We start from the raw sequence: 20,634 nt of genomic DNA, 5'->3' as shown, positions 1-20,634 counted from the left end.
GGTCCCGGCCTTGGAGGCCGCAGGAGTGAACTTGCCTCACGCCAGGCTCCGATGCTGGCCATTGGCCCCTGCACCGGTCTAACCCCTTGGCAGGATTCCAATCCCGGCCTCGGAGGCCAGAAACCGGCCTAGCCTCATGGCAGGCTCCAATGCTGGCCTCGTTGGCCCCAGCACCAGCCTAACCCCTCGGCAGGCTCCGATCCTGGCCTCGGAGGCCCCAACACTGGTAATGCCTCACGGCAGGCTCCGATGCCGGCCTCGCTGGCCCCAGCACCGGCCTAACCCCTCGGCAGGCTCTTATCCTGGCCTCAGAGGCCCCAGTACTGGAGTTGCCTCAAGGCAGGCTCCGATGCCGGCCTCGCTGGCCCCAGCACTGGCCTAACCCTTTGGCAGGCTCCGATCCCGGATTTGGAGGCCCCAGCACTGGTCATGCATCAAGGCAGGCTCCGATGCCGGCCTCACTGGCCCCAGCACCGGCCTAACCCCTCAGCAGGCTCTTATCCTGGCCTCGGAGGCCCCAGTACCGGCCTGGCCTCACGGCAGGCTCCGATGCCGGCCTCGCTGGCCCCAGCACCAGCCTAACCCCTCGGCAGGCTCCGATCCCGGTCTCGGAGGCCCCAGCACTAGTCATGCCTCACGGCAGGCTCTGATGCCGGCCTCGCTGGCCCCAGCACCGGCCTAACCCCTTGGCAGGCTCTTATCCTGGCCTCAGAGGCCCCAGTACCGGCCTTGCCTCAAGGCAGGCTCCGATGCCGGCCTCACTGGCCCCAGCACCAGCCTAACCCCTCGGCAGGCTCCGATCCCGGCCTTGGAGGCCCCAGCACTGGTCATGCCTCAAGGCAGGCTCCGATGCTGGCCTCACCGGCCCCAGTACCGGCCTAACCCCTCGGCAGGCTCTTATCCTGGCCTCGGAGGCCCAAGTACCGGCCTTGCCTCATGGCAGGCTCTGATGCCAGCCTCGCTGGCCCCAGCACCAGCCTAACCCCTCAGCAGGCTCCGGTCCCGTCCTCGGGGGCCCCAGCACTGGCCTTGCCTCACGGCAGGCTCCGATGCCGGCCTCGCTGACCCCAGCACCGGCCTAACCCCTCAGCAAGTTCCGGACCCGACCTCGGAGGCCCTAGCACAAGCCTTGCCTCATGGCAGGCTCCAATGCTGGCCTCGCTGGCCCCAGCATCGGTCTAACCCCTCTGCAGGTTCAAATCCCGGCCACGGAGGCCTTAGTAGTGGCCTTGCCTCACAGCAAGCTCCAATGTCGGCCACTGGCCCCGGCGCCCGCCTAACCCCTCAGCAGGTTCCGATCACTGTCTCTGTGGTTATTATTTCAAAGGTTCCAGTTGTAATGTATCAGATCTCTGCCTCCCCCGAATATTGGCAAACTGGCATTGCCACTGCCTCCACCGTTTCAAATCCTTCCCAGGCTCTTTTTCCACTCTGAATGTTGTCCAGTGTTCCTAAGCATGCGTGATGGTAGCATTCGACATTTGGTGTAATTTCTCCAAAAAAATAAAGTTGGTAAGATCTGGTTTCTGCTTCTCCTGAATACAAGTCTCCACCACCATCGCGGAGAACTCTTTCAACACCGCATTTCTCCTTGGTCTCCGGTAAACTCTCTCCTTATATGTGATGTCTGAGATTCTTAAGAATATAGAGAAATAGCAGTCCTCTTTCACGGCGAATTTTTCCATAAGTTCCAGTGCATTTAGATAAGTTTTGTCTGCATCTCCAGTGTCCTGGCATCCATAACGGCTTTCTTACCTCCTCTCCGATATTTTTCTTTATCTTTTTCTGTTCTGGGCCCGGTTTCTCCAGGGGTCTGGCGTGCTACTCACAGAATTTTAAATGGTGTATATTCCCAGCTCAAAAAAGGCAGAAAAGCATGTTTTTTAAAAACAATTTATGATAAGTAATTATGCTGATTACCAGAAACCATGACTAATTAGGAGCAAGAATCAAGATTTTTAGTATTGAGTGGGGTATAATAAGAGAGGAAGAGAGCTTAGATGAGAAGAGCTGTCCAATAATTACACACATAAGGATTCTATAGTACCATAATTTGGGAGAACTTCTCTTTGTTTTTCTAGTAAAAGACAATAAGAAACGTGAGCTTGTTCTTCATTTTCTAACCTTTTCTTGTCACTATATTTTGATTACATTGCCCATTGAAGGCAGAGGAAATTATTGATGCTTATACAACATTATAAATAAGGTCAGTTATAAAAGACCTCTACAACAAAAACTATAAAACATTAAAGAAAGAATTTGAAGACGAGCTTGGAAGATGGAAAGATCTCCTGTGCTCATGGATAGGCAGAATTAATATAATCAAAATGGCCATTCTACCAAAACTGATCTATAGATTCAATGCAATTCCCATTAAAATACCAGCGACATTCTTCAGAGACCTAGAAAAATCAATCATGAACTTTATATGGAGAAAGAAAAGACCCAGAATAGCCAAAGCAATTCTCAGCAATAAGAAACATGCAGAAGGCATCACAATCCCAGACTTCAAATTATACTATAGAGCAATAGTAGTAAAAACAGTATTGTACTGGCACAATAACAGATATACTGACCAGTGGATTAGAATATAAGATACAGAAAAAAAACACACATCTTTAGTCAATTAATCTTTGACAAAGGGGCCAAACTCATACGCTGGAGAAAAGACAGCCTTTTCAACAAGTGGTGCTGGGAGAACTGGCTATCCATTTGTAAAGCGATGAATCTAAACCCCTATATATCACCATGCACAGGAATCAACTCAAGATGGATCAAAGACCTAAAAATTAGACCTGAGACTGTGAAGTTAGTAGAGGAGAGCATAGGTTCAACACTACAATATATTGGCACAGGCAGTAACTTTCTCAACAAAACCTCCAAAGCTCAGGAAATTAATGCAAGAATTAACAAGTGGGATAGCATCAAACTAAAAAGTTTCTTTTCATGAAAGGAAACCACCAATAACCTAAAGAGGAAGCCTACAGAATGGGAAAAGATCTTTACCAGCCACAACTCTGATAGAGGGCTAATATGCAGAATATATAAAGAGCTCAAAAGACTCTACACTAGCAAAACAAACAACCCAATCAAGAAATGGGCTACTGAACTAAATAGACACATCACAAAAGAAGAGATACAAAGGGCCAATAGATACATGAAAAGATGCTCTACAGCATTGGCCATCAGGGAGATGCAAATCAAAACTACACTGAGATTCCATCTAACCCCAGTCAGAGTGGCAAGCATAAATAAATCAAATAACAACAAATGCTGGCGAGGATGTGGGGAAAGAGAAACACTTTTACACTGTTGGTGGGAGTGCAAAGTAGTTCAGCCACTATGGAGATCTGTGTGGAGATTCCTAAGAAAGCTAGGAATATATCCACCATATGATCCAGCTCAACCACTCCTGGGTATTTTTCCAAAAGTGTTGAATCCAGAGAACTATAGCAACATATGCATACCTATGTTAATAGCAGCACAATTTGTAATAACCAAAATATGGAACCAGCCCAGGTCTCCATCAACAGATGAATGGATTGCAAAATTCTGGGAAGTACACACAATGGAATTCTACTCAGTCACAAAGAAGAACAAAATCATATCATTTGCAAGAAGATGGAAAGTTCTGGAGAGCTTTAAGTGAGATCAGCCAAGCACAGAAAGAGAAGGTACATATTTTCCCTCTTATATGCCCAAACTAGGGAATATAGAGGATGCCAGTGGTACTCCAGGTAATGGAGGGGAAATATCAGCAAAGCTTGAATGGAAAGATAGGGGAGGAGGAAGGCTGAATTTGATTAATGAGGGTCTACATCTGAATATGTGTAAAATTATGGATATGGCATGGTTACCCTGGACAGTCATTGGTGGGGGGAAGGAAAAACAGGGGCGGGGGGAAGAGAGCACCAAGTATAACTTAAATGTATACCATTTATGTTCAATAAAAAAATAAACCTAGCTGTAACTAATGCATATAAGAAATTAAACTAAATGTTAAATTAGTCCAAAATAAATAAATAAATAAATAAATAAAAAGTAAATAAATAATGTCAGTTATTGGCAGGCTGTGAGGGTGGCAGAAGGATTTGAAAGTTAAAAAAGTAATTAATTTGGTACTGTAACTTGATCAGCATTTAAAAAAAATTACATGATGGTAGAGGCATACATGCACACATCACTCATTTTTTCCTGTGCTATTTGAAATAGTGTAACTTTTTGTTTTGAATTCCACTAATTTATTTTATTGGTGCATTGTAGTCATGCATCTTAATGGGATACAAGATAGTGGAGACATGCATGCACACTTCACCTCTTTTGCCCTTCCCCAATTCCCACCCCATTCCCACACCCCTCCATCCTTTTCATGTTTGGCTAAGTGATTGACTTTGATATGTTTGGGAATGTACATCTTGTACATTAGAGAATTTCCCTCTTCTCCCCTCCCATCCCTCTCAGTTAGGCAACCTTATTTGGCCATCTATGGTTTCTCCTTTATCTAGATTTTCTCCTATCACCTACTTTATCCCTACCTTTTGCATATTAGGGAGAGCATCCAATTTTTTTTTTACTTAGTATAATGTTCTCCAGTTCCGTCTATTTCCCTGTAAATGATGTAATTTTTTCTTGATGGCCAAGTAAAATTTCATTGTGTATTTATCCCATAGTTTTATAATCCATTTATCTGTTGCTGGATATCATGGCTGGTTCCAAAGTTTAGCAATTGTGAATTGTGTGGCTATGAACATAGATACTCATGCATTAGTTTAGTAGTTTGGTTTCTGTTCTTTTGTGTAGATACTTAGGAGTGAATGTATAGCTGGATCATATGATGAGTTTGTTCCAATTCATTTGAGGATCCCCCATACTGTTCTCCAAAGTGGTTGCACTCATTTCAACCCCCCTAAAATATATTAAAGTTCCCACTTCTTCACATCCTTGTCAGCATTTGTTGCTACTTGTATTTTTAATGATTGCAATTATAGTTGGAGTTAGGTGAAATCCCAGGGTAGTTTTGATTTGCATCTCTCTGATTTCTAATGATATTGAACATTTTTTCATATGTTTACTGGCCATTTGAATTTCTTTTGTGAAGTGTCTATTTCGTTCATGTGTCCTTTTTATTGGGTTATTTGTTTTCTTAGCAGTCAGTTTCTTTCTTTCTTTCTTTTTTTTCTTTGTGGGGCTGGGGGTGGAACCCAGGGGCAGGCGACCTCCGAGCTACACCTCCTGCATTATTTTTTATTCTTTATTTTGAAACCGGGTGTCAATGAGTTGCAGAGGGCCTCACTAAGTAGCTGAGGCTGTTGGCAAACCATGATCCTCATGTCTCAGCCTACTGAATATTGGGATTACAAGCATGCGTCACCACGCCTGGCTTAGTAGTGAGTTTCTTGAGTTCTCTGTATATTATATATATTAGTCCTATATTGGAGGAGTAGCTGGCAAAAAAATTTCCCCCATTTTGATGGCTCTCTGTTGAGGTTCTTGATAGTTTCGTTGCTGTATAGAAGATCTCACATATTGATATTCTTTTAAATTTCTTGTGCCTTTTTGGGTCTTACTGAGAAACTTTACACCTATACCTATGTGTGAAGTGTTAAACCTATGCTTTCTTCAAAGAGTTTCATGGCTTCTGGAATGATTTCCACTTTGATCCATCTTGAATTGACTCTTGTGGAAGGTGAGAAAGTGAAGTTTATTTCCATTTTTCTGCATATGGTTAACCAGGTTTGCCAACACCATTTGATGAAGAGGATACTTTTTTTTCCAGTGTAATTTTTGGCCCCTTGATAAAAATCAATTGGCTATTAGTGTATGAATTTGTTTCTGAATCTTCTATTTTGCTCCATTGGTTTATGTGTCTGTTTTTGTGCCAATACCATGCAGTTTTTATTACTATGGGTTTGTAGTATAGTTTGAAGTCAAATATTGTGATGCCTCCTGCATGGTTCTTGTTGCTGAGAACTACCTTGGCTAGTCTGTATTTTTGTTGTTCTTGTTTCAAATGAACTTAAGGACTGCTTTTTCTATGTTTGCGAGGAATGACATTGGTAATTTAATGGGTATTGCATTGAATCTATAGATCACTTTTGGAAAAATGACCATTTTGATGATATTTATTCTGTCTATCCAAGAGTATGAAAGATCTTTCCATCTCCTAAGTTCTTTAATTTCTTTTATCAACGTTTTATAATTTTCCTTTTAGAAGTCTTTTACCTCCATGACTAGGTTTATTTCTTTATTTTTATTTTTTATTTTTTACCATATTTTATTTTATTTATAAGTGTAACATATTGAAAATGATGTACATTTAGATTGTGCTTTGTGCCCTCCATCCCCAATTTCCCTTCCACCCTCCCAATAAAGAGTGTCCAGGTGAACCATGTTATATTTATACTATTACACATATTTGTATGTAGCTCCTCCATTGAACAACCTCAGCTTTCTTACTCTCCTATCCTTCCATTCTAGCTTTTCTGAAATTTCCCCTCCATCATCTGGAATCCTTCTAGTATTACCACTACTTCCTAGCTTGGGCATATTAGATAAAACATATGTCCCTTCTCTTTCTGTGCTTGACTAATCTCACTTAACATAATGTTCTCCAGTTCCTTCCATCTTCTTGCAAATGCTATTATTTTATTCTTCTTTATAGCTGAATAGAATTCAATTGTGTATATTTCCCATAATTTTGCAATCCATTTATTTGTTGATAGAGAGCTAGGTTGGTTCCTTATTTTAGCTATTACAAACTGTGCTGCTATGAACATGGGTATGTATATGTTAATGTAGTTCTCTGATTTCAACCCCTTTGGAAAGATACCCAGGAGTGGTATAGGCGGATCAACGGTGGATGTATTCCCAGTTTTCAAAGGAATCTCCACACTGATATCTATAGCGGCTGAATTACTGTGCATTCCCACCAACAGTGTAAAAGTGTTCCTCTTTCCCCACTTCCTCATAAGCATTTGTTGTTGTTTGATTTCTTTATATTTGCCACTCTGATTGGGGTTAGATGCAATCTCAATGTAGTTTTAATTGGCCTCTCCCTGATGGCTAGTGATGTTGAACACCTTTTCATGTATCTATTGGCCCTTTGTATCTCTTCTTTTGTGAAATGTCTATTTAGTTCAGTTGCCCATTTCTTGATTGGGTTGTTTGTTTTGCTAGTGTAGAGTCTTTTGAGCTCTTTGTATATTCTGGATATTAGCCCCCTACCAGAGTGGTGGCTGGTAAAGATATTCTCCCATTCTGTAGGCTTCCTCTTTAGTTTCTTGATGGTTTCCTTTGAAGAGAAGAAACTTTGTAGTTTGATGATATCCTGCTTATAATTCCTGCCTTAATTTCCTGAGCTTTGGAAGTCTTATTGAGAAAGTTACTCCCTGTGCCTATATGTTGGAGTGTTGATCCTATTCCTTTATCTAATAACTTCACAGTCTCTGGTCTAATTTCTAAGTCTTTGATCCATCTCGAGTTGATTCCTGTGCATGGTGAGAAGTAAGGATTTAGATCCAACTTTCTACAAATGGATAGCCAGTTCTCCCAGCACCATTTGTTGAAAAGGCTGTCTTTTCTCCAGCGTATGAGTTTGGCCCCTTTGTCAAAGATCAATTGATTATAGATGTGTGGGTTTATTTTTGTATCTTTTATTCTGTTCCTCTGGTCAGTCTCCCTTTTGTGCCAATATCATGCTGTTTTTACTTCTATTGCTCTATAGTATAATTTGAAGTCTGGGATTGTGATTCCTCCTACCTGGTTCTTGTTGCTGAGAATTGCTTTGGCTATTCTGGGTCTTTTCTTTCTCCATACAAAATTCATAACTGATTTTTCCAGGTCTATGAGAAATGTTGTTGGTACTGCAATGGAGATTACATTGAATGCCTAGATCACTTTTGGCAGAATGGCCATTTTGATGATATTAATTCTGCCTATCCATGATCATGAGAGATGTTTCAGTCTTCCAAGTTCTTCTTCAATTTTCTTTCTTTAATGTTTTGTAGTTTTCTCTCAAGATGTCTTTTACATCTTTGGTTAGGTTTATTCCTAGGTATTTTATTGGTTTAGAAATTATAGTAAATGCAATAGTTTTCTTTATTTCTTTCATTGTGGATTCATTGTTGGCATAAAGAAAAGCAACTGACTTTTTTAGGTTGATTTTGTATCCTGAAACTTTGCTGAATTGGTTAATCAGCTCAGAAGTCTTTTGTTTGAGTTGACTGGATCTTCTAGATAAAGAATCATTTCATTTGCAAATAAGGATAGTTTTAGCTCCTCTCTTCCTATTTGAATTCCTTTGATTTCCTTCTCTTTTCTTATTGCTGTGGTAAGAGTCTCAAGGACTGTATTGAAAAGAAATGGGAAAATGAGCATCCTTGCCTTGTTCCTGATTTTAAAGGGAATTCTTGCAGTTTTTCTCCATTCAATATGATGTTGGCTTTGGGTTTATTGTATATAGCCTTAATGATGTTGAAATATGTTCCTTCTATTCAAATTTTCTGCAGTGTTTTTAACAAAAATGGGTGTTGGATTTTGTCGAATGCCTTTTCAGCATCTATTAATATGATCATGTGGTTTTTGTTCTTAGTTCTATTTATGTGGTGAATAACATGTATTGATTTGGATATGTTGAACCAGCCTTGCTTTTCTGGGATGAAACCAACTTGGTCATGGTGTAAAATTATCTTGATATGGTTTTGAATGCCATTGCTGCTGCCTCCACCATCAAAATTGACTCTTTCATTTCATTCCAGACTTCTTTCTGATTCTTTCTTAATATTTCTATTTCCTCTTTCATTTCCTGTAGACTTGTTTTAAAGCCTTTCATCATATTATAGATCAAGACTCTGAACTCCCCTTCTTGCATTTATTGTAGGTCAGTATTCGTGATTTTTGTTGTCTCTTCATTATTCCTGGTTCCCATATTTTCAACATTCTCAGTCCTGTTTATCTGATGTCTACCCATCATTTGTGAGTATTATATCTAATCCAATCTTAGTATTAGGAATTTAGAGGTCAGCAGTGTTTTTTCCAATGTTGAGGGTTGGGTGATGGGGGAGGAGACGGGGTGATTGGTTCAGGAATTGGGTTAGGTAGAGGATATGTTTAGGTTGTGTAAGAATTTAAGTATGATAATGTAATATCTTGTTGAGAATGAGAGTCAAATAGTAGGACTCTTGTAGTTAGTAGGGTATTTAAGTATGGAGATATGAAATACTTTGTTTATTAAAAGAGGAGATATCATACAGCAAAAAGTTTTGAGGGAAAAGAGTAGATTGGTTAGAGTGGGGAAGTTTGATGGAGGGGTGGGGAAGGAGCAAACAAACACAAAGTATCAACACAAGATACAAAGCTAACTATCATAAAAATCAAAGAGAAAAAATACCAACAAAAGAGGAAAAAGAAAAAAAAGTGTAAGAAAGAGGGAAAAAAGACAAGAAGGAAATAAAATAAAAAGAACTAGTGACTGTGTAAGAACAGAAAACAAGGCAAACTATAAAATATATAAAAAACACAAATAAAAGTAAAAGAAAGAAGGAAAAAAAGAACAAAACAACAACAACAACAATAACAGCAACAGCAGCAGCAAAAAACAGTCCTACTAATTTATGAATATGGGGTCAGGTCCATATAATATTTGAATGTCTGATTGCTGTTGTAGCTTTCGGAGTATAATCCAATATCTCTTAGTTTGCTCTGTACTCTATTGTCATCTTCTTAAGCCACCCTCTGGGTGTTTGGACACCTTTCTTTCCTTTGACAGCTTTGGGTTTAGGTGTAAGGGCATTTAGTGTCACTGTTAATAAATTCTGTACAAGTCCCGGGTTCTGTGCATTTCCAGCCTTTAGTCAGTACCTCTGCACTCTCCACCCTGGACCAGGTCTGTGCTTCCCTACCACAGGGGTGGAGGATGTCCAAAGTAGTCTTGCAACTTCCCCCCAAGGCCCTTTGCAGGTATTGCATCTTGATGACTTTTCCTGTGTCTCTGGAAATTCTAACTTGGTTAGTCCGTGAGGTCCCAAGATGGACCCTGGGCAAAGGGTTGCTGTAGGGTCCCGGGGCATAAACAATTACTGCCAGAGCACTGCTAGGTCACAGGGCACAGGCTGGGTGCATGGCTATCACTGGACCCAGGGGCGGGTGTGTGCAGACACCTAGCGCCTGTTTCAGGGATTAGACAGGGTGGACAGGGCGAGAGCAAGACCCAGGGTGTGGGCTTGGTGCTCTAGACTAGTGCCCGAATCTCCAGCTGAGGGGTGGGCGCAGACATCCAGCAGTGGGTCTAGGATGCTGGGCGGGCGCAGAAGGGTCCAGGGGTGCAGGTGGAGTGCAGGGTCTAGCACTGGTCTCTGGCTAAGGCAGGGCGAACGAGGGTAGCGCTAGGTACCAGGTCGTGGGGCTGGCATACACGGCTAGTGCTGACCCTGGTGCATGGGCTGGGGCCCCAACGATAGCTCCCGGTCTCAGGGTGTGGGTGGGGCACACACAGCTATTGCCATCCTGGGGAGCAGGCTGGGCCTGCGAGGTTAGTGCCTGGGCTCAAGCAGAGCGCATGAGCTAGGCGCTGAAGGTGAGAACCGAGTCTAGGGGTGTGGGTGGCACAGATAAGTAGTGTGGGTCCTGGAGCGTGGGCAGGGTACACGAGGATAGTGCTGGGTCCTGTGGGGAGGAGACAGGTGCTCAGGACTAGTGTCAGACCTGGGGTACACACTAAGACCTGCAGCTTCTCTGGATGCACTCAAATACCTGGCTTCCTTGTTCCAGGTGTCTGGAGGACTCACTGTGCCACTGTGGTCCCATCTTTGGTGTGCACACAGGCTTCTGGCTCAGGCACTGCTCACTGCTTAAGCTGGTGGAGCTCTACGTCCATTTTCAAACATGGGTTATTTTGCCACGTTGGTGTCAGTCAGGTCCAGGGATTGTGGTGTGGGCCGGCAACCCACACTGGCACCGGTAAGCAACCCGGTTGTGTCTGCAGCAGATCTGATGCCCAAACTTTATTTTTATTTATTTATTTTAATTTTTTGCAGTGGATCTTGCAGTTCAGGGTTTCTGGATTCCTTCCGCTGAGGTTCCTGGATCTGTTTTGGTTCTTGAGATATATTTATTTTGTTGGTTAAGATGCTGCCTTCTAGGTAGTTGAACTTTATTTATTTCAGCTACTTAGAAGTGCTGTGTCCTGCAGTTGTCATTTTGTATCGTCCCCCAAAAACCAACTAGGTTTATTTCTAAGTATTTTATTTTTTGTTGGAAATTGTGAGTAGAAGTGTTTTATGGATTTCTTTTCAGTAGATTTATGAATGACATACATAAAAGCTTCTGATTTATTAAGATCGATTTTGTATTCACTTTGTTGATCAGTTCTATAAGCTTTTTGGTTGAGTATTTTGGGTCTTCTAAGTATAGTATCATGTCATCTGCAAAAAGGAGTAATTTTAGTTCTTATTTGCCTATTGTACTTCTTTGACTTCCTTCTCTTGCCTTATTGTTCTGGCTAAAGTCTCAGGTACTATACTGAAAAGAAGCAGTGATAATGGAAATAATTGTTTTGTTCCTGTTTTTAGGGGGAGCTCTCACAGTTTCTCCCCATTTAATATGATGTTGGCTGTGAGCCTATTGTATATTACCTTTATGATGTTGAGGTATGTTCCTTTCATCACAAATTTCTGCAGTGCTTTTAGCATAAATGAGTACTTAATTTTATCAAATGCTTTTTCAGTGTGTATTGAAATGTCATGCAATTTTTGTCTTTGTTTTGGTGTATGTAGTGAATTACACTTATTGCTTTTGGTATGTGGAACCAGCCTTACATCCCTATGGTTAGCCCAACTTGGTCATGAAGTATAATTTTTTATGTGGTATTTAAAGTGTGTTGCTAACATTTTATTTTGCAGTTTTGTGTAGAAATTTGTTAACAATATAAACCTATAGTTTTCTTTTTTGAACTTTATTTATTTGATTTTGGCATTAATGTGATCTTGGCTTAATAAAATGTATTAGGGAATGTTCTGTTTTTTATTTCATGGAATAGACTGAAGTGTATTGAAATTAGCTTTTCTAGAAAGTTTTTTAAATATTTTTATTGGTGCATTATATTCATACATCATATTGGGGTAAAAAAAAAACTTGTGTGTACAGATATGTACACACCACTAATTTAACCCCTACCCAATTCCCACCCCATTCCCTTTCCGTCACTCCCTCCCTTGCTGGGCTTAGTGGTTGACTTCAATATGTTTAAGTGCATTGTGTGTTTTAGAGACTTTCCTTCTTCCCCCTCCTTTCTCCTCCTTTTGGTTGTCTTGTTTGTTCCTCCATAGAATTTCCATCTTCATCTAGAGTTCCTCCTATGACCCATTTCTCCCTAACTCTCATATATTAGGGAAAGCATCTGATTTCTTATTTTTTGTGACTGACTAATCTCACTTAGCATAATGTCCTCCAGTTCCATCCATTTCCCTGAAAATGATGCAATTGAGTTTTTTTTTTTGATAGCTGAGAAAAATTCCACTGTGTACATATCCCACAGTTTTGTAATCCATTCATCTGTTGATGGACATTTTGTCTGGTTCCACAGTTTAGCTATTGTGAATTGTGCAGCTATGAACATAGATATACATGCATTAGTTTGGTAGTTTGGTTTCCTAGCTTTGGGGTAGATACCCAGAAGTGGTATTGCTGGATCAAATGGTAAATTTGTTTCCATTCTTCTGAGGATTCTCCGTACTGTTTTCCAAAGTGGTTGTACTAATTTGCAATCCCACCAACAATGTCTTAGAGTCTCCGTACTGTTTTCCAAAGTGGTTGTACTAATTTGCAATCCCACCAACAATGTCTTAGAGTTTCCACTTCTCCACATCCTTGCCAGCATCTATTGTTGTGTTTTGAATGATTGCCATTCTAGTTGGAGTTAGGTGAAATCTCAGGGTAGTTTTGATTTGCATCTCTCTGATTGCCAGTGATGTTGAGCATTTTTTCATGCATTTACTGGCCATTTGAATTTCTTTTTTTGTGAAGTGTCTATTTAGTTCACTTGCCCATTTTCTTATTGGATGCTTTGTTTTCTTAGATTTGAGTGTCTTGAGTTCTCTGTATATTCTATTTATTTATTTATTTATTTGTTTATTTTTTATTGGTGCACTGTATTCATACATCATAGTGGGATACAAACTTTTGTAGACATACATGCACACATCGCCCAGTCAGCCCCCACCCGATCCCCACCCCATTCTCTCCCCATTCCTCCTTCCCATGCTTGGCTTAGTGGTTGACATCTAGTATTATAGCAATTTATCCAAAATTAAAAGTGATAATTTCACATAACAGTTTCATTTGTTTGATACCAAGCTTTTGATGACTTAAAGATAACATTTCAATATTTCTTTTTACTTTCTTTCTTACCAGAGAATATTTTTTTCTATTTTTTTAGGTGAAACTATCATATATTTACATATTTATTTTTCAGAAAAAAAATCTATCCTAATATGGAATATGGACTCTAGATACCCAAAACAATCTTGAAAATGAACAAAGCTAGAAGATATATATTTTCTGATTTCAAACCATATAAAGCTACAATAATTGAAACAGTGTAGTACTGTTCTAAAGGCAGATATATAAACCATTGGAGTTAAATACAAGCCTAGAGCTAAATTCTTCCCTATATTGTCAAGTTATTTTTGACAAGGTTTCCATGAACATTTGGTGGTGGAAATAATAATCTTTTAACTAAATATTGTTGAAAAATAATAATTACATGGAAAAGAATAAAATTGGACCCTTACCTAATCCCATATACAAATATTAACTCAAAATAGATAAAAGACCTAAATATAAATCTTAAGACTATAAACTTTTAGAAGAAAATCTGGGTCATAAAACCTCACAACATTGAAATTGGCAGTGATTTCTTGGATATGATTTCAATGGCACAGGCAACAGAAGAGTATACAAACTCCCTAAAAAATAAAAAAAATATTGTATATCCAAAGACAATGTAAACAGAGTTAAAAGTTACTAATAGAATGGGATAAAATATTTCCAAATGCTATATCTGAAGATATATTAATATTTCAACTAGACATCCTAAAAATTAACAACAATAAAGGCAAACAATACAATTTAGAGATAGGTAAAAGACTAACATAAATAATGAATCTCCACAGATAATCATTCTTAGTTGTCTGTTGGATGGAAAATCTTGTTTCTCTGGTTCTGGTGTGTGTTACCTATTTCTTCTTTGTAGTTAATCTCTTTGAGTATTTTCTCTAGCGCTGGTTTTGAAGACATAAATTCCTTCAGTTTCTGTTTGTCATGGAAGCTTCTTATTTCTCCACCTAATTTGATAGAAATTTTGCTGGGTAGAAAATTTTTGGCTGGAAGTTGTTTTCTTTCAGAGTTTGGAATATGTTACTCCAAGCCCTTCTGGCTCTCATGACTTGGTTTGGGAAGTCTGGAGTGATTCTAATTGGTTTCCCTCTGAATGTCACTTGGCCCTTTGTTTTTGTTGCCTTTAAGATTCTCTGCTTGGCTTCCACATTGGTCATTTTGACAATTATGTGGCATGGGGATCCTCTTTTCCGATCCTGTCTAAAGGGAGTTCTATAAGTTTCCTGGACCTGTGTATCAACCTCTTGCTCTATGTTTGGAAAATTTTCTGCTATTACTTCCTTGAAGAAATTGTTGATCCCTTTGGTTTCACTTTGTTTTCCCTCCTCTATTCCAATTATTCTTAGGTTAGCTCTCTTAAAATGGGCCCATATTTCTTCAATGTCAGATTCCTGCTGTCGGATATTTTTTTCTAGATTAGAAACTATGCGTTCATTTTTGGAATGATCATCTTCTAAGAGCGAGATTCTGTTCTCCATGTGGTCTAATCAGTTGTTTGTGCTTTGAATTGAGGTCTTTACTTCATTAATTGCATCCTTTATCTCTTTTTGGCTCTCTCTGAGTTCTTTTTGAAGCACCTCTATTATTTCTACAGTTATTTTCCTGATTTCATCTTCTAGAAATATCTGATTTTCTGTTTTATTGGGTTCTGATGTTTTGGGGTTGTGGGCATTCATTGCTCCAGTATTATTCCTCTTTCCCATGATTTCGGATGTTTGTGCCTTCTCTGGGTTCTTCCCTTGGGTCACTATGACTTCACTTAAGGTGTTCTGGATCTCGAGTCAGTAGTATCTCAGACCCCACTACTCCTTTACTGGGTTGTATCACAGAGTCTCCGACCCAGAGTGTCGATAGAGGCTGCTTTAGACTGTGGGGGGGTGCCAGGTTGCACGTTCTCCTATGGTGTGATATCTCTGCCACCGCCCTTCCCCCACTGGGTCAAGTCCCAGGGAGTACAGTACTGGGATTTCTCCTCTGTGGCCCGCAATTTGACTCACTGTTCTTGAGTACGCAGATGTAGTTGTACTGGCCTCGCTGAATTCGGTTCTGCTGCTGCCGATGGCAATATTGTGCCGCTGCTACGCCCTCGGCTGTGGGGCTGGCGTTTTTTCTTCTTGGTTTTGATTTCCACTCTGAATCCCTGCAGCGTGTGCTGAGCTCGGCTACTGGGAGCTTTAGATGCTCTCTGCGCGGAGAAATCCCACCTGGCTGTTCCGCAGTGGCTCACCTCTGCTTGCTGTAGCTGTCCCGTGAATTCGCCGGTGCCGCCGGCAGTATGGCGCTGCTGCCGCGTCTGCCGCGTCCTCGGGCGTGAGGCCGGTGTATCTTCTCTGTGGCTCTGTTCTCAGACCGCTTTCTCTCTGGAGCCTGGTGATTTTTTGTTTCACTGGTGATGGTGTTTTCTGGCTATGAAAGGCGCTGATTTTGTGGTAATGGAGATTTGTTGTTAGCCTCTTAAGCCCCGCTTTTCTCGGTTGCCATCTTCCCGGAAGTCCCGGAATTTCTTAATTTACCCTTATTCTATGACCCATTCCTCATTTAACTCAGCCTCCATGTGTTTATGTGGTTACTCTGAGTCTTCTTATAGTTGATTTTTAGTTCCATTTCACTATGGTATGAAAATACTCAGGGGAGTATGTCACATTTTTTGAATTTACTAGTGCTCACTTTGTGACCCAGGATTTGGTGTATTTTGCAAAAGTTCAGTAGGCTGCTGAGAAAATGTGAACTCTGCTGTAGTTTGGTGGAGTATTCTGTATGTGTTTTTTGGTCCCTTTGGTTTATTGTGTTATTTAGGTGTGAGGCATACTTAATGACCTTTTCTCTACAAAATTGGTCTAGCAGTGTGAGAGGAGTGTTGAAGTCTACCAGTATTACTGTATTGTGATCTCTCTGTGAATGAAATGTCATAAAGAGTTTGTTTTATGAAAGTGGTTGCACTTATGTTTGGAGCATAAATGTTGACTATCTTGTATCCTTGCTGTATTATTCCTTTTGCCAGTAAAACATGGCCTGCTTTGTCTTTTCTGATAAGCTTGGCATAACGTGTAATTTTATGATATTATAGTTGCTACTCTTGCTTTTCTTTGAGTTCTGTTGGCATGAAATGGATTACTTTGCTCCAGCCCTTCACCTTTAGTTTGTGAATATATTTACTTGTAAGGTCTGTTTCTTTTAGGCAACATATAAACGGATTCTGATTTTTTACTCCATTTTATCACCTTATGTCTTTGGATTGGGGAGTTGAGGCCATTTATATTCAGTATGATTATTAAGAGATGATTTTCAATTCCTATCATTTTGAGTTTTAACTTCTGTTTGAGGTAGTGTTTGTTCTTCTTTGATTGATTTTTTGTTTGCTGGAAATCATTGTTTCTCTGGTTTTGATGCTTATTTCTCTTTTCAAGACACTGTTTGCAGTCAGCACAACTGACTTGTGCCACTTCCCTCAGTTGCCATCTGAACACTGTATTCTTACATTTACACTAATTCTATATTTGGGAATTGGCTTATTTAAGGCTTTAATGATGTGTGTTTTAGGCAACAAAAATGAGTTTTTTACTAGTGAAAATAAGAGGAGCACTTGCCTGTTAAAATCACTACAACTAAGCCACCCACCCACTTAAACACTCATTTTTACTTGCTCTGTATCAGGTACTGTCTTAGAATCTTAGAATATAGTGTTAGGTAGATTAAATATAGTCAAAATTTCTTTGCTGGTTCTCCCTTGTCCTTCTCCTTTAATCCAAGCAAGCTCATTAACTACTTTGACCAACAGTATATGACACAATTTTTAAATGAAGGCCTTAAGAGACTGGGATCTTCCATTTTTTTGTCCCTTGGAATACTCACTCTTTTTTGTATGTGTGGTACTGGGTATTGAACCAGGAGTATTATATCTCTGAGATACATCCAAGATCATTTTATTTTGAAACAGAGTCTCACTAGGTTGCTGAGAATCTTGCTATGTTGTTGAGGTTGGACTAAGAAATGTGATGTTGGGCCTGTTGTGCACACTTGTAATCCCAGAATTTTGGAGGCTGAGACTAGAGGATCATGATTTGCAGACAGCCTCAGCTACTTAGTGAGGCCCTCTGCAACTTAGTGAGAACCTGCCAGTTTGTAGCCTCACTTTTTGGTCTTCTTTAATGACTGGGACCCTGACCTGTTGTCTCAAAATAAAGAATACAAAAAAGGGCGTGGGTTGTAGCTCAGAGGTCAAATGTTCCTGGATTCCATCCCCAGACCCACACAAAAAAAGTGAGCCTCCCGTTTTAGCCTCTCAAGTATTGGTAGCCCTAAGCCACAATACAAGAGCTCTAACAAATCCAAGGAAAGCTACCATGCAAGCATTGGAAACCCAAGTAGCAAATAGAGAGGCTCTTTGTAGATAGAAATATTGCTAGCTGTTGTCCAACTGTTTCAGCCCTGATACTTGAATAATTTCAGCTAAAGCCCCAATCATCATGGAGAGATGAGTCATTTTTGCCATACCTTGCCTGAATTTCTGACCCAGAGATTCAAAGATATAATAATAGTAAACTATTTTAGTCTAATAATTGAAGTTGTTTGCTGTACAGCAATACCTATTTTAAACAACAAGAAAACAAGTCAGATTGATCCTTTTCCTCACAGAATCTAAGAATAAGTAATGCAAACAATTCAGAGATAATGATTTACATCCTACTGTGAATCAAGAAACTGAAATGTGACAGCACCACAGAAAGTTAAAATTAGAAGAAACTTATCATCTTATTCAACCTCTAATTTTTTTAGCCTGTTAAAAGTGTTATATATCTACTGCTATTTAGTCCCAATTTTAGAACTTTTCAATTAAGGGTAGGCATTCAAGCAAAAGTAGGCAGAAAGGCCCACCAGGATTGCATTCAGCAGCATTGCTGTGGAATTTCAGTTCTTTAAACTGTTCATGAAAGTTACCATAAGTGATAAGCATAATAATCAAATGTCTGTTAACATACATACTCTTCCATAAAAAGTATGCTTTTTATTATTCTGATGGGACCTGGATTATCTACTACTATGATTTGTGGGATATAAGCCACCATAGATTAAGACTCCTTACTTATTAGCCTTAGATGTGAGGAAAAGGGTACACCAACTTATTCATGAGATGTACATCGGTACTCAGTGAACTAGGCATGGAACTACTGTTCCATTAATGTGATTTATATTTTATGTTCAGTTACTTTTGTCTCTTTTTAACACAACATAATGAAGGTTAAAATTTAAGTGAAATAAAACATTATATATTTAAAGGCTATCAAGAAAAATAGATCAGAACACACACACACACACACACACACACACACACACACACACACTTTACCAAAGAAAGCTATAGAAATTAAGTAGACAAGAGGCTGTACAGCATCTCATGCAGAACTTGAGAAAGCTTGGTCAGGGAACCCGCAAAGGCATAGATCCCCCATAAAATATGTCTAGCATTCCCTTCTTCAAAAATTATTTTAGGATCATTTGGATCAATATATATATAATTGGAATTTTAGGTATAAACATTATAACTAAAATTGATGGGCAGCGGCTTGTGAGAGACTCAGGCAGCAAAGATTATTTTTTCCCAAAGATAAAGTTTGGGCCAAAGATTAAGTTCAAACTGACCTTAGTTTGGGCCAATATATAAGATTAAGTTCAAGCTGGCCTTGTGATAAGACAAAGCATAATTTCTATGATTATTTAAATGTCTGGCACCCTGCTCTGGAGTCTATAAAAAACTTTTTCTGTCCTTGAAGTTCCTGTTTGCATGACTATAAAGAATGTAACAAATCCAGAAAAGAAAAAAAATTTAAAAATAAAAAATAATAAGAGAGAAGCTAAAGAAGCTTCCATCAAGATAAAATTAAAAAAGCTGCCATCTGGTCTCATGTGTTAGTGCCTTCTCTCTCACAACCTCAACTGTCCTCTCACAAACACACAAACCTTGACTCTTACTAGGGCTAGACTCCAACAAGAGGCCACTATCTTAAATGGCACAAGGGCCAGAAATGACTTTCAGAGGAAATAGAAACAGTGAGTGGTAAGCTATAAAGGCATGACACATCTGATTCTGAAGGAAAGCTGGCCTTCATCTTCAGACCACCTATGCCATTTTCATTAGGCCTATTCTGGCAAAACTTTATAAATTTTCTAGAAAATAAGCATGTTCAAATTTTTGTGTTAGATATTCTAATTTTTAAATGTTAGCCATACAAAATACACCTGTGGGCTCATTTTAAGCAACCTCTTATACAGACACTTGACATGGGTTGATGGCAGGATTAGCCTCTCATGGTTACCAAATAGACAAATTAGTTTGGCTAGACCTTGCTGTCAGTGGTTTCACTAGCCCTGGTAGGATTTTGTTTCTTAAATGCAATTCTCCATTACTGATGGTGAGTAAAATGACTGGCTTTCCAAATTACTTGCTGCCATTTAGCTTAATGTACTCTTGTTTTTACATATTTGTAAAAACCTCTTACATTATTAATAGTGATTAAATGCTTAGATACTGAAGATCAATAATGTTTCTGTTCACCTGTGTACATTATTAAAAAGCAATAACTCAGAGGATGTAGAATATGTGGTTTGCTTTGTAGTTATGTTTGAAAATAACTTGTAGATTGATGAAAACATTCTAGTTACAGGTTAAATTTATGTAGAAAAAAGAATAACTGAATTGAGTTTCATAGAGATTTTACCATAAACAAATTGTGTGTTCACTCACACTGACATTACACTATCATGGGACACAAAAGGTATATATTTCATGTGCTCTCATATGCCAGGGAAGCAAACTCAGAACAAGAAAGTCTAGTTTCCTTTGGATGATGCACAAGGATGAACAGTTATTTATCCTTTGTGTATATTTGCAAGACTTATTCACTTGTATGCCACCATCTTTAGCTCCAAAGGACTCTGAGTGTGGCAGTGCTGAGCAGCAAGTCAGATGAGTGAGTCACATATTTACAGTAGGCAAATGAACCCCTTAGCAAAGCTTTCTTTACCTGCCTCCCTAGCTATCTCTCAATTATGTAGCACAAACAAAAAAAGCAAAGTGATCCACCCAATTATGGCACATAACTATCCAGATCTGTCTTAGGAGAACAAGTTTATGGTAAGAAATATGTAAGAACCATAAGTCTTTTTAGGGACAGCTATCTCCACTTCCCAAGTAGCCAAAGTGGCTTTGCACAATGGCTTAAGGCTCATATTTTCAATGCTACT

General features: G+C 39.6%; 1 protein-coding gene across 3 annotated transcripts in view; it reads right to left on the bottom strand.

Moving 5' to 3' along the window:
• The window catches only part of TENM1 (teneurin transmembrane protein 1), a gene marked incomplete at both ends in the record, with an annotated part of 892,332 nt that overhangs the window by 259,417 nt on the left and 612,281 nt on the right, over positions 1-20,634 (bottom strand). The gene's annotated exons all lie outside the window — the stretch shown is intronic.

The sequence above is a fragment of the Muscardinus avellanarius genome (genome assembly GCF_963383645.1).
Source record: "Muscardinus avellanarius genome assembly, chromosome: X".
Taxonomy (NCBI): Eukaryota; Metazoa; Chordata; class Mammalia; order Rodentia; family Gliridae; genus Muscardinus; species Muscardinus avellanarius.
This window is presented reverse-complemented; position numbering and strand designations above follow the sequence as displayed.